Source organism: Carettochelys insculpta, chromosome 26, assembly GCF_033958435.1.
Source record: "Carettochelys insculpta isolate YL-2023 chromosome 26, ASM3395843v1, whole genome shotgun sequence".
In the NCBI taxonomy this organism is placed as follows: domain Eukaryota; kingdom Metazoa; phylum Chordata; order Testudines; family Carettochelyidae; genus Carettochelys; species Carettochelys insculpta.
Genome location: NC_134162.1, coordinates 11,913,060 through 11,924,844, shown reverse-complemented (window position 1 = coordinate 11,924,844; position 11,785 = coordinate 11,913,060). Strand labels below are relative to the sequence as shown.

The 11,785-nt window shown below is 43.5% G+C and overlaps 1 long non-coding RNA gene across 1 annotated transcript; it reads left to right on the top strand.

Moving 5' to 3' along the window:
• The first annotated feature begins 6,901 nt into the window (after window positions 1-6,901).
• Window positions 6,902-11,436, top strand: LOC142001972 (uncharacterized). The gene is made up of 4 exons (XR_012642597.1): window positions 6,902-6,959; window positions 8,476-8,610; window positions 9,859-9,925; window positions 10,861-11,436. It is a non-coding gene; the product is annotated as an uncharacterized LOC142001972 (long non-coding RNA).
• Window positions 11,437-11,785: the final 349 nt, after the last annotated feature.

The window sequence follows — 11,785 nt, the reverse complement described above, 5'->3', positions numbered from 1 at the left end:
CAAAAAAGAGTTAGATTTGGCACCTGAATCTGAAAGAACATCTTGAGTTCAACAGCCGAAGTCCAGTTCCAATGACCACCTTGTGAACATTTTGGGAGATTGAACATGGCTGTATTCATTGTTTTATTAACTTTGCTGCAAGGTGAGTAGCTGAGAACCACATTCCTGAGGCAAATCACAGTCACAAGAGTGAGAGAGCACCCCATGGGCAGGAGACAAAAGTAAGAGGTGTAAAAAATGACAGAACATCCCTCCTTATGCAGAGAAGCTGGAGTGTTATGGCCCTGTCTGCACAGTGGAGACACAAATACCTGTCCAACAGGCAGGAGTGACTACAGAGAGGACACCCTGCAGGGGCCACCTGCCATGCAGCCCTCCCTTTAAACCCAGGGAAGGGCCAGGACAGGGCCTCTCTGCCGCATACCCTGCCTCTTTCCACCCCTGCGCCATCACTTCCCACCCCCCACTCCCACTCCCTCCCCTTCCTGCAACTGAGGTGGTCCCAGGGAAACAGTGGGGCTGGGGTGCTGGTGAGCCCTGCACTAAATGGCAGTGGAAGTGGAGCAATGCGGTTTGGCTTGCTCCAGCTGCACCCGTGAGCATGGGGCAGCCTCACCCTTTCCCCAAGTGGCACACTAGGAGAACTGTGCAAGCTGGGTCTGCCTTGTTCTGCTTTCCCTGCTGCAGGCAGTCCGTATTGGGGAGGGGGTGGCAACTCCTGCTGTGGGCACCAGGCCCCTCTGGCATCCCCCTCAAGATGCGCGGGGATTCTGGCCCCACTGGCTGCTGACCAGCCACTTTCCCCTTTCACCAACAGCATTTGGGAGGGAAGGCATGTGCCCCCTTGGACCTCCACCTACCAACACGCACATTGTACAGTGTTGGCACGGCTGTGTCAGCCCCCGGATATGAGTCAGACAAGGCGGATGAGGTACTGTCTTTTATTGGACCCACTTCTGTTGATGCGAGACAAACTTTTGAGCTAGACCGAGCTCTGCAGAAGTTGGTCCAAGCAAAGCTATTACCTCACCCAGCGTCGCGCGTTAACAGGGGTGCTGTGAAAATTAGCTCATTGTAAAGTGCTTTCAGGGTTCAATGCCTGAGTCCAGCCCTTTGTGCAGCCAATAATATCAGTGCAAAGTGAGTGCAGAGGGGCGTGAAGAGCTTTTCATATCAGAAGGATCATGTGCTACACCCATGTTACATGGGTGCAAATGACGACACAAGATGGGGGTAACAGTGTCTGCCTTTAAGGCCTGACCAAAAAGCCCACAAGCCCTTGGAATGACACATTTGCAAAGTAGGTGTGAAATACTATTAGTACCTGGAGTGGAGCACTCAAATTTGGAAGAATTTTACACAGATGCCATTGACTACACTGCCTGCACTGCAGGGTGACAATGAGCCTGGTAAAGTACAGTAACCTCTTTCATATCCAGCATTCTACCCTCTGGCACTCTCAGCTAACCAGCCTTTTAACCATAAGTAAATTTTAGTTACATTTTCCATAAGTGAAAGTAAATACAAATAAATACAGCAAATACAGTGTACAATACTCTTGTTGGTAAATAAATTACTCTGCACACATTTTTGTTTCTTAATATCTAATCTTGTTTGTCTTTGGTGTCATGCATTGGTAGGTGTTCCTCTCTGTTATCCAGAATATTTAAATCTCTGGCAACATCCTGGTTCCAGGGCCACTGGATAAGAAAGAGTTTACTGTACTAAGTATTTCGGGATTTGCTTGCCACCAAATAGAGCCCAAAATACTGCATGCATTGCACAGCTTTTAACTCAGGCAAAATTCCTGTTGGCAATGACAGGCGTTTTGCCTGGCTAAGAGCTGTGCAGTATCTGAGTAGGAGCTCACAGCTTCTTTCTGAGTGCTGATGCACAGTGCAAACAAAGGTTTTTATCCAAGTTTTTAATCTACTCAAGCACAGTACAATGAACAGGAGGTTTGAGAGCCTTGGATATGACCTACAGTAGCACATGCTATCCAGAATGAATATTACCCTTTGTGGGACAGATCTTTGGCAGTTGATAATCAGTAAGACTCTAGTGATTTCCATGCCGTCTTATTCCCAGCTGAGGGTCTGGCCTTCCATTTGCCTTATCCATGTTCTACATTTTTTAAAACAGTTTCGAATGCCTTATATGGACCAAGGCTATTGATAGGTGAAGTTGGAGGATCAGTCACTATCACATGCTTCTATCCTGCCACTCAAGTTAACAGACATGACAGAAAATATTGGTGTAAACTATCAGAAGACAGAAGAGTTTGCAGCACCATCATTTCTACTAGCTATTTCGTCTCTAAAGACTATGAAGACAGAACCTCCATCACAGACTGCCCTAAGAATGGCTCGTTCACAGTGCAAATGACACAGCTGGAGCAGAAGGACACAGGAGCTTACAGATGTGGCATTGGCAGGAACAACAAAGCTTTATTTGCCAATGTGAAACTAACTGTGTGGGAAGGTACAGTACCTGGGGGCTGGTTTATACAACAGGCTGATTGCAAAGGTAGAGACCCAGAGCTCTCTTCTGAGTCTGTAAAGCCAGCTTTGTAATATTCTGGTGGCCCATTTACTGTGAGTCATTTGGAAACACTGTTCTAATTGTTGGCTCATGAGCATTTCAATCAAAGATAGACATTCATATCTCCCCATTCCCTTGTTAAGCTGTTACTTACCTATAGGACTTTTTTCTTCAAAGCAACAGGTATTCAGAAATTTTAAATGAAGAAAAGGTGAAATAGGTCCAAGTTAAATAGGTCAAAGCCCTGTTTGGGATTGGTCCTATTTTCAGCAGTGGGCTGGATTTGAGACTTCCTGAGATCTCTTCCAGCCCTATGATTCTATGAAATAGGAGTTGTATTAAGAGGCTTTGGTATGTTCTATTCAAACAGGCTCTAATGTACCTGAATTGCCAGAATTTGTGCTTGGGAAGCTCAGAGGATCTGTGATTATACATTGCCACTCTGGAAACACCAATTGGCATGGAAGGAAATTCTGGTGCAAACTGGGAAGAACTAACTGTGCTGTTGTAGCAGACTCGGTTGGTTATGTGGACAGGAAGTACGAGGGCAGGATCTCTATTAAACCTACAGAACGCTCTGGAGCTTTCAAAATCTTGATAAACAGACTAAGAAAAGAGGACTCTGGACTGTATCAGTGCGGGACAGGCATGGTTGGTGACTCTGGAAATGCAAGAATCATTGACTTACAAGTGACCGAAGGTAAGTCTAGAAGAGTGGTGCCCCACCTGGGGTCCGCAGCTAGAGCTTGCTAACAAGATGTGTATGTATCAGCTGAGGAGTTGGTGAGGCTAACCCCATATCTTTTCCATCTGTAGAGTCAACCACACTCAGAGAACTCAGGTTTTTGAACGCAGTGGAAGGAGGCTCGGTGTCTGCCAAGTGCTACTTCAATCCACAACGGAATTATGAGACGAAATACTGGTGTAGGTGGAAGGAAGCTGAATGCTCTCTCATGGTGGATACCAGTGGGTTTGTGCAGGAGGCATTTGAAGGAAGAATTCAGATAATCAGCGATAACCAGGAAAATGGGACTTTCACAATAGTGATGAACCAGCTGGAAGAAAAGGATGCAGGATGGTACTGGTGTGGGGCTAAAGATGGAGAGATAGAGCAAACATCTTCCGTGAAGTTATACGTTCAAAAGCGTATGTGATTTGAGGGGCTTTGCCCATTGAGATTAACACCTTCTTCTTTCTCTGTCTTCTGTTCTGCTCTGTCATAGTCCATGTGTCCCTCTCAGCCACAGGTGATAAGATCTTTGCTCTGCAAAAGTCTTATCCTGTTCCTGATCATAGAATGGCAGCCTAATAATAAACAATTAATGCACAGAACTGTAGATATTTGGCAGAGTCAAAATGAAAATCTCCCCCTTCAATTGCACAGACCAGTTTGGTGCCTAATTCCCATAGATTTGTAATGCAAGCTGTTTATCCACACTTCATGCTTTTCAATTTTTTCATGCTTTTTATGTTTTGTGTTATGGTAGTGCCTGGTAAGATCAGGGTTCCACTGTATTACATGCGGTATGAACACAGAGACATGCACAGTTCTTGCTTTGAAGAGTACCTGACAAACTTATTTCTTAACCTTAGTGTTTTTTTTTTTTAAACTAAATTCCCTTATTGGGCCAGTGAGTTAGGCTTTCACTTAAATTTAAGGCCCAAATACCACAAACTTTGTCAGAAAAATACAGTCTTTAGACCTTCCATATGGAAATAGACGGAGATGTTTCCCAGCATTCGGGTACTGAACCCTCCAGTAAAACAGAAAAACAAAAAACAAATAGTTGGAGGTCACTACTTCAGCATTTTATATTTCTACACAGCCCATTATGTCTTTATGCAGACTCCAGCATTTGCAAGGAAGAAGTAGTGACCTTTAGCAAAAGTGTCTGACTTGCCAAAAATCATCATGGGTTTCATTAATATTTGCACCTAATATTCCATACAGCCAAAGGCTACAGTGAAAAACGCATGGTTCCTTTTGTACTGCATGTTTGTCCATGACACAGATCGCAAGGTGCAATGAAAGAGGTGGCAGAATGCTACCAGGAACGATGTGCTTTGTAATTCACAGGTAAAAATTGCCAGCCCTGCACAGGGTAAATATTCAAGCCTTGAAATAATTTATTTGCTTTGTTATGCTCATGCTCTTCACTAGGGCCAGTACCAGCTGCACCCGGGAGCACAGTCTCACCCACGTCTGCTCTCCACAGCATCCCCAGTCATGTAAATATCAGAAATCAGACAGATATCACCAGCAGAGTCACAGAGAGAATATTGGAAAAAGCAACACCTGAAGTTGTAACCTTTAGCAACGCTATCTACGACAGGTGAGTTTGTGAATGTGTTTTTTTTCCAATCACCTTTGCCAGTGTTAGCTTACATCAAGATTATGCAGAGCCTTTGGATTCAGTCTGGAGTGGGACTGAAAAAGGAATAATTAAGGGTATGTCTACTCCACAGAGCTTATAGCAACAAGGCTGCATCGACACAGCCCTGTCACTAAAAGTCAGTGTGTGTGACTCCTGTTCGTTAGCTCTTTTGCCAGCAAAATACTTCTAACCCCCCATAGGTGCACAAAGCGATGTTCACACTTGCACGTGCTGCAGCAATACTTTTGTCATTTGGGGGGACGGAGAGGGTATTGCCCATAAATGACAAAAGTTTGCAAGTGTAGACATAGCCTGAGAAGAGATATGATAAAAGTCTATCAAGTAACAAATATCAGAGGAGGCACCTGAAGAGTTTCTATGCTCCCTGCCTCAGAACAAGGGTGCCTTCAACGAAGCCAAAAGATGGCAAATTCAAAATTAATAACAAGAAACACTTTTTCACACCAGGTGTAAGCTGACTGTGGAACGTTCCACCACAGGATGTTGTTGAGACAAAATAAGTTAGCAAGATCCAAAAAAGGGATTGGACATTTATACCAATATCAGGATAATTAATATAAACTGATTTTTAAAAAAAGAGATATGAAACATCACACATACCTTGGGCCTAAATCAAGCTCTAACTTTAATGGATTAAGGAAGAGAAGACCTAAAATGCTGAAGTGGAGCAATTATCCCATGTCTTCCCACAGCAATGTTCTTGCATCTTCCTCTGAAACATCTGCAGGGATCAGAAACAGATCAGTGGATTTGATGGACCACACGTCGTACCTATGCAAGCCATTAGCATGTTCTTATGGTTAGCACCAGGAGAGGAACTCTCCAAAGAAACTTCCATATCGCAGGGAGTAAGGTGGATGATTCTGAAGATGCCATGCCTCTCTTGGAGTCAGTAGCTAATCTGTAACCAGTAAGGTTGCTGTGCTGAGACAGCATTTGCTTCAGAGGAAGAGCCACAATTGTCAGCAATGATTCCATGTCATTTTCCTGCAAAACTAGGATTGCTAATAAACTCTGTGCCCTTGCTAACACGTCCTCTCAGTAATTTTAATTGGGTGCACATTTTTTTCCACTTCCCATTCTAATCTGTTCAGGTAGTACTTCTGTGAGCAGCTGCTACTGATTCCACCTATAGTTTTGTTTATCTGTTTGTAAGCAACCTGGGGGAGAAAAAGTCTATGGTAGCAACATATATAGAGTCTCCAAATGGAAGGAGGCAAGAACACTGTCTCATCACATAATGTAGACAGAGCCTTGTGCCACATCTCTTGCCTCTCCCAGAGCTGTGTACGGGCGGTGTCATCCTTCCAAAAGGACCCTATTTCCATTCCCATTCCCCTCTATCTCAAACCGCACCCATCCAGCCAGGGTGTGCAACTGGGGTAGTCCATTACAACAAACATTTAAGAGATCCCTTTTATCTACTGAAGTCCCAAGTTTCTGTTTAATGGCCAGTGTGATGTATTCTCAGGATCTGGAGTTCTGAAGATTTCTAGTCTGATTGCACCTCCGTAGGTCTTGCTCAGAGACTGTACTCAGAGACACTTGGATACCATGGTAAGGGGAACCGTGCCAGCACTTAGCCAAACAAAGGTGTAACCAAACCTTTGCACTTGCACAATGAGAGCAGTTACCCCCTTTCAGAATGAAAGTTAATTCAGACAACTCTATAAATTCCACTGAGTTGGGGCACAATCATAAGTAGCTACAACTCAGACTTCCTCAGAATCCAGCTCCAGGTCTGATGACTTGACCTTGCAGACTAGTCTCTCTTGATCCACTTTTTGGTTTCATACTCCAGCAAGGAGATACGTTACATGCAAACCCAGCCCATGCAAAGGCACTTTGTGTCCACAGTCCCTCTCACTACATCCCATTTCATCCTGAGGTTTTATTTTTCCAGCTCATCAACAAGCCAACTGCAGCTGCTTCCGGTTGTGATGCCAGTCCTCATTGTGCTGCTGCTTCTTGTTGCTGTTATTAGTTTTACGTTCATTAAAGTAAAGCTGCAAAAGAGGATGGGTAAGTCAGAGCAGCAACCTTCCGCTGATGGTTTTTGAGTTGTGTTGAGCCAGGTGCTTTTGTTTTGTTTCACCTCTACCTCTCCCCAAACTGCCCTCTGGGGCGACAGGCATTTTACATTTAGCTGAGTGCCACCTGTCAGAGCAGACACCACCTCCGTGAACTTTTCCCAAGAGAGCTGTTCACTTTTTTCTTTCTTGTTTCTAAAGCGAAGATCGCTGAGATTAAAAGTAAAGCCTGCTTGTCATGGGTTGCACTCACCGCCATGGCACCTCCTGCTGGTCAGTGAGGGAATTAGCTCATTCTCCTCAGCAAGGCACCTCCCTCTAGCCAGTGTGTCGTCCACCACCGCTCCTGGCTCTGGTTTGTGCTCTGCTCGGGATCTGCATCACACCCAGGAGTGCCGGGTCCTCTTTGGGACACTTTCCTCAAGCAGTGCCCACCACAGCCCCTTGCCCCTTCCATGGGTCTTAACAGTCTTTCTTCAGGGCACCACCAAGGTGGCCAACTGCAGTGTCTATGTAGCCCCCACCTCAGGGGCAACCCACAGCCCACATTGGCCACAATTGGTGCGGCTAGGTACAGTGCAAGGAGGGAGGGAAGGGACTCAGGCCCAGCAAAGGGACCCTGTGGCAGCAGCCTTGTCTTGCCCTCCTCTTTCCTCCCCTTCCCCGCCTTACTTGCTGGACCACTTCCCCTTGTGACTTCTTGCACCTTCTGGGCCTCACTATTGGGGCCCGAAGACTGACAGGCATCGGGCTGGAGCCTCTCCATAGCTCTCCTTCGCCTGCCCTGTACTGCTCTCCTGAGGTGTTTGCTCTTATAGGGAGCTGGTCCTGCACCTTCTCTGGTCAGGATCTAACTGTTGTGCCTTACTGGCCCATGGCTCTGAGCCAGCAGTCTGACAGGTGCTGGGCTGAGGCTTTTCCCAAGCTCCCCTCTGTCTGCCTTCTGTGTAAGGTACTGGCACACACTGGGAGCTGGTCCCGCACCTTCTCTGGCCAGGACCAAACACACTCAGCTCTGCTGGAGCAGCTCCTTAAATGCAAGGCTGCTCCAGCAAGCGGTCCTCTGATTGGCTCCTCCCAGGAGTCCTTCCCTCATTGGCTGGAGTTGCTGCACAGGCTCCCTCCAGCCGGTCCTAACCCCTTCCTTGCAAGAATGGGGTATTCATCCCACTCTTTGCATTTTGGACTTTAATGGTGCAAGATGAAGATCATGTGGCTTGCTGTTGTATACACTTTCATAGTGCAGCAGCTCTGTACTGAACTGTACAATGATTTACTAGAAAAATCATTACCTGCTGGTGTCCATCATCATGACATGAAAATGCTGTTAAATCTCGCTGAAGAATATATTGTCTTAGAGGAGATGAACTTGGAAACAAAGAGAACAGTAATGAATACATTGTCTGGCATATCTATCTTATTCATTCCCAAGGAACACAACAGAAACTATAGGCCTGAGTGTATGCCTACTGAAGTCAATGGGAGTTTGTCTTTTTATCTTTTGTTAGACACAAGCAGAGGTTCAAAGAGAAACCTTGAAGCAGGAGTAAACTTGACTGATTTAAAGTGCTTAGAAGAGCAATTGATGGAGGAAAGCGTGGGTCCAGCAGAGCAACATGAACCCGAGTTGGGCCATGACAAAGGTAGATACATATTCTGTACTACAAATATCACCTCCCTGGTTAGAGGACAGCTTAAAAATGAAGCTAATGTCTGTGAGAGTAGGTTAAAAAAATGTAGAAACTTTCTCATATGAACTGACACATGCACACTTAAGTAAAGGCCCACCCCCAAAACTTTTTAGTACATTTTTCCATGAAATTTCAGCCTTTTAAAAAATGTTGACCACTCCACAAGAGGGTTGGAGGGAAAAAAACCAAAAAACCAAAAACAATCCTAGACAAACTTTTTATTGCCAAGTGTTTCCATTGGAATATCAAAAACTTACATTTTTGACCACCTTGAGTATCTTGTAGTTGATTCTACTTTTTACCTGGTCACATTAGCCTGATTCAACTTTTGAGCATTGATATAGTTTAATATATCCCCACTTTTACTGATTAGCCTGAGATTTTAATGGGATCCACAAGGTACTGAAATCCAATCAGTTTCCATGACAGCTGAATGGACTCACCTGAACTCTTTTTTCCAGCCTTAGTATATGTCTAGCTAGTTTAGGATGTTCTATAGCACCACATGTGTGGCATCAAGTGTTCCTTGTAAGCTGAGCACTTGACCCGACACCCAGGAATGATTCAAATGCTACAGTTGATTTGCAGAGCACCCCCAGCACCAAAAGCCAGTAGCATGTGTTTCAACTGGTGGTGCACATCCACACGTCTCAGTGCATATAAAATTTATTCTGCACAATCATGGAAAAAATTAGAGAGAACACTGGCCCAGTGTCTTATACTAAATTGTAGGTGATTTCCCCAGTTTAATCACCAATAAATATATCTAAGGGTAAAATTCTCTTGGAAGACTAACAGTAATGGAAGTTCTGTGCTGAGAGTTTGCCATATTATCCCTTAATTGATTATTATATATTTGTACAGTACTCATACAGCATAGGCTGTAGATGTCTGCACACAACAGGTGTCACAATGCTGGTCAAAGAATATAACTTTATATCCTGAACAGAACCAAAAAAAAAAAAAAGACTCCTTTTCTTTGCCTAATTACATTACTTTAGCCATTGATTTTAACAGACTTTGGATCATACACCTTGTTCAGTTTATAAAGTTAGCATTACATTGCTTACTCCAAGAGAATAAGTTCTCGCTTTTCCTTTGTGCAGTCATTTTGCTCATGACCTGTCCCAGGGCTACACAGAAACTGTTTTTGTTCATTATTTCACAATCATTTCAGTCTCTTCTGTTCCATGTGTGCAGAACATTCTTCACAACTTATGAGAGATCCAGGCAGCCCAGATGAAAACCTCTAAATGATTCTCAGAAGGTAACAAACATTGGGTCTTTCTCAGACTGTTAGTGGCCTTGGGTGGGGAACTCCTGTGGGAAGCAGTTAGAACAACTGGAAAACCTTCAGAGATCCCTAATTTGTGGCATTTGAGATCAGTAAAATTTGTTCCACTGCATCGAGAAACAGCCAACTCAGGAAGAAAGTTACAATTATTTGATGACATTTTGGGGGAAATGGTAGGGCTAAATTCCATGCTAGCATAAATTGGTGAAATGGTCAAAAGAGTTGTACCATTCATACCAGCAGAGAATTAGGCCCCTCCAGTGCAAAATTTCATAAGGCTGACCCAACCACTGATTTAGGCAAACCACAGCTGCCTGCTCATGTTTCTGCTCCTAATGAAGCCAATGGCAAAACTACCACTGACTTCAACAAGTAGATACCAGTTCTTCTATTGATGTATGCTGGGATTCTTAAAACTGTTATGAGAATCTGGATATGGAATTCCTATTAGTTTTAGTGGGAACTAGCCATTCAAATCCCTTGAAAATGGGCTTTGGAAAATTTCAGTCATAATGTCCGAGATCTAGAAAATACTGCATGTGGTAACATAACTCTGAAGAAAAATTTGGAAATTACCATTGTTTGTGTACTTTTACTTTAGACTGATACAGTATTTTTAACAAGGGATTTTTATTCAATGTAATGTTTCAGGTGTCTAATATCTGAAAGAGAGAGAAAGAGGAATTTATTTAGCATTGGGGGAAAGCAATAAGGCATTTTAAAAGTTTGAGAGCCCAAGATTTTCACAAATTCTCACTGATTTTGGCTACCCATTTTGAAATAAAAGGACCTGGTTTTTTAGATCTTGGACACATAGCTCTTTCTGAAAAAAAAGCCTGCTTTTGTTCAAGTGCTTTAAATTAGTTAGAGACAATAGCAGCTAATATTTTCTCTCTCTGCTTTTCCAGGGATCCTATGGAAAATGTTGCTCCCCCATTTACATCTGCCCTCCACACAAAATGAAGTACAAGTTCTTGAAGTCTCAAGGGAAATAGGGCAGGATTCCCTGCCTTTGAAATCAGGCCATGCACACACTCAGTAGCTGACTCAAAATAGATGTCACTATAAACTGCAAATTGTACAGCTGAATTCTTAGCTTATTCCCAGCCTCAGAAGGGATGCTTTTCATTTAGTAGGCAATGATAATGCAGAAGAACTACAAACTGTACAGTTAGAACTGTTTGTTAAACAAAAAAAGAAATGTATAATTTACAGCCAAGATATTGCTATATGCAACTCTTATTGAGCAACATGTCTCTTTCATATGTGTCCCAAAGGCAGAATATTAATGATTGAAGGCTATCAACTAATTAGGGACTGCAAGAGGCACATAGAAGCACCCAAGTGACTATTAAAAATGTATAGGTAGGAAGCCTGAATGACCAACAGACTGAAATGCTGCTTATTTATCTTAGAGCTGTGCAATTATGGAGCTTTGTTTTTGGCTTTTGAAACTCCTTGCTTATTGTGTTTTGTTTTGAAAAACTAAAACCAGGGGCAGTTTATATCATAGACTCACTAGAGCTAAACCACACAAGCACATGGAGATCTGGATAACTAGCCTCAGTTTTAATTCACCTTTGCCTCAGATCTAATCAAACCATTTCAGCTGGACTTTAGCTCAAACCCAAATAAATGTCCTTGATTCTAATGGGTGAGCTATATGCTGTGTTACACGCTGTACTTGGGACTGGGAAGTAACATCCATGGTTTGCTGTCTGAGAAACCAGAATGCACTGGAAGCCTGTAGTTTGGCAGAAGGACACTTCCTTATCAGTTAAAGTCACTTAAATATACTTGTGTAATTCCAGCTAATTTTGAGTCACTAGGCCA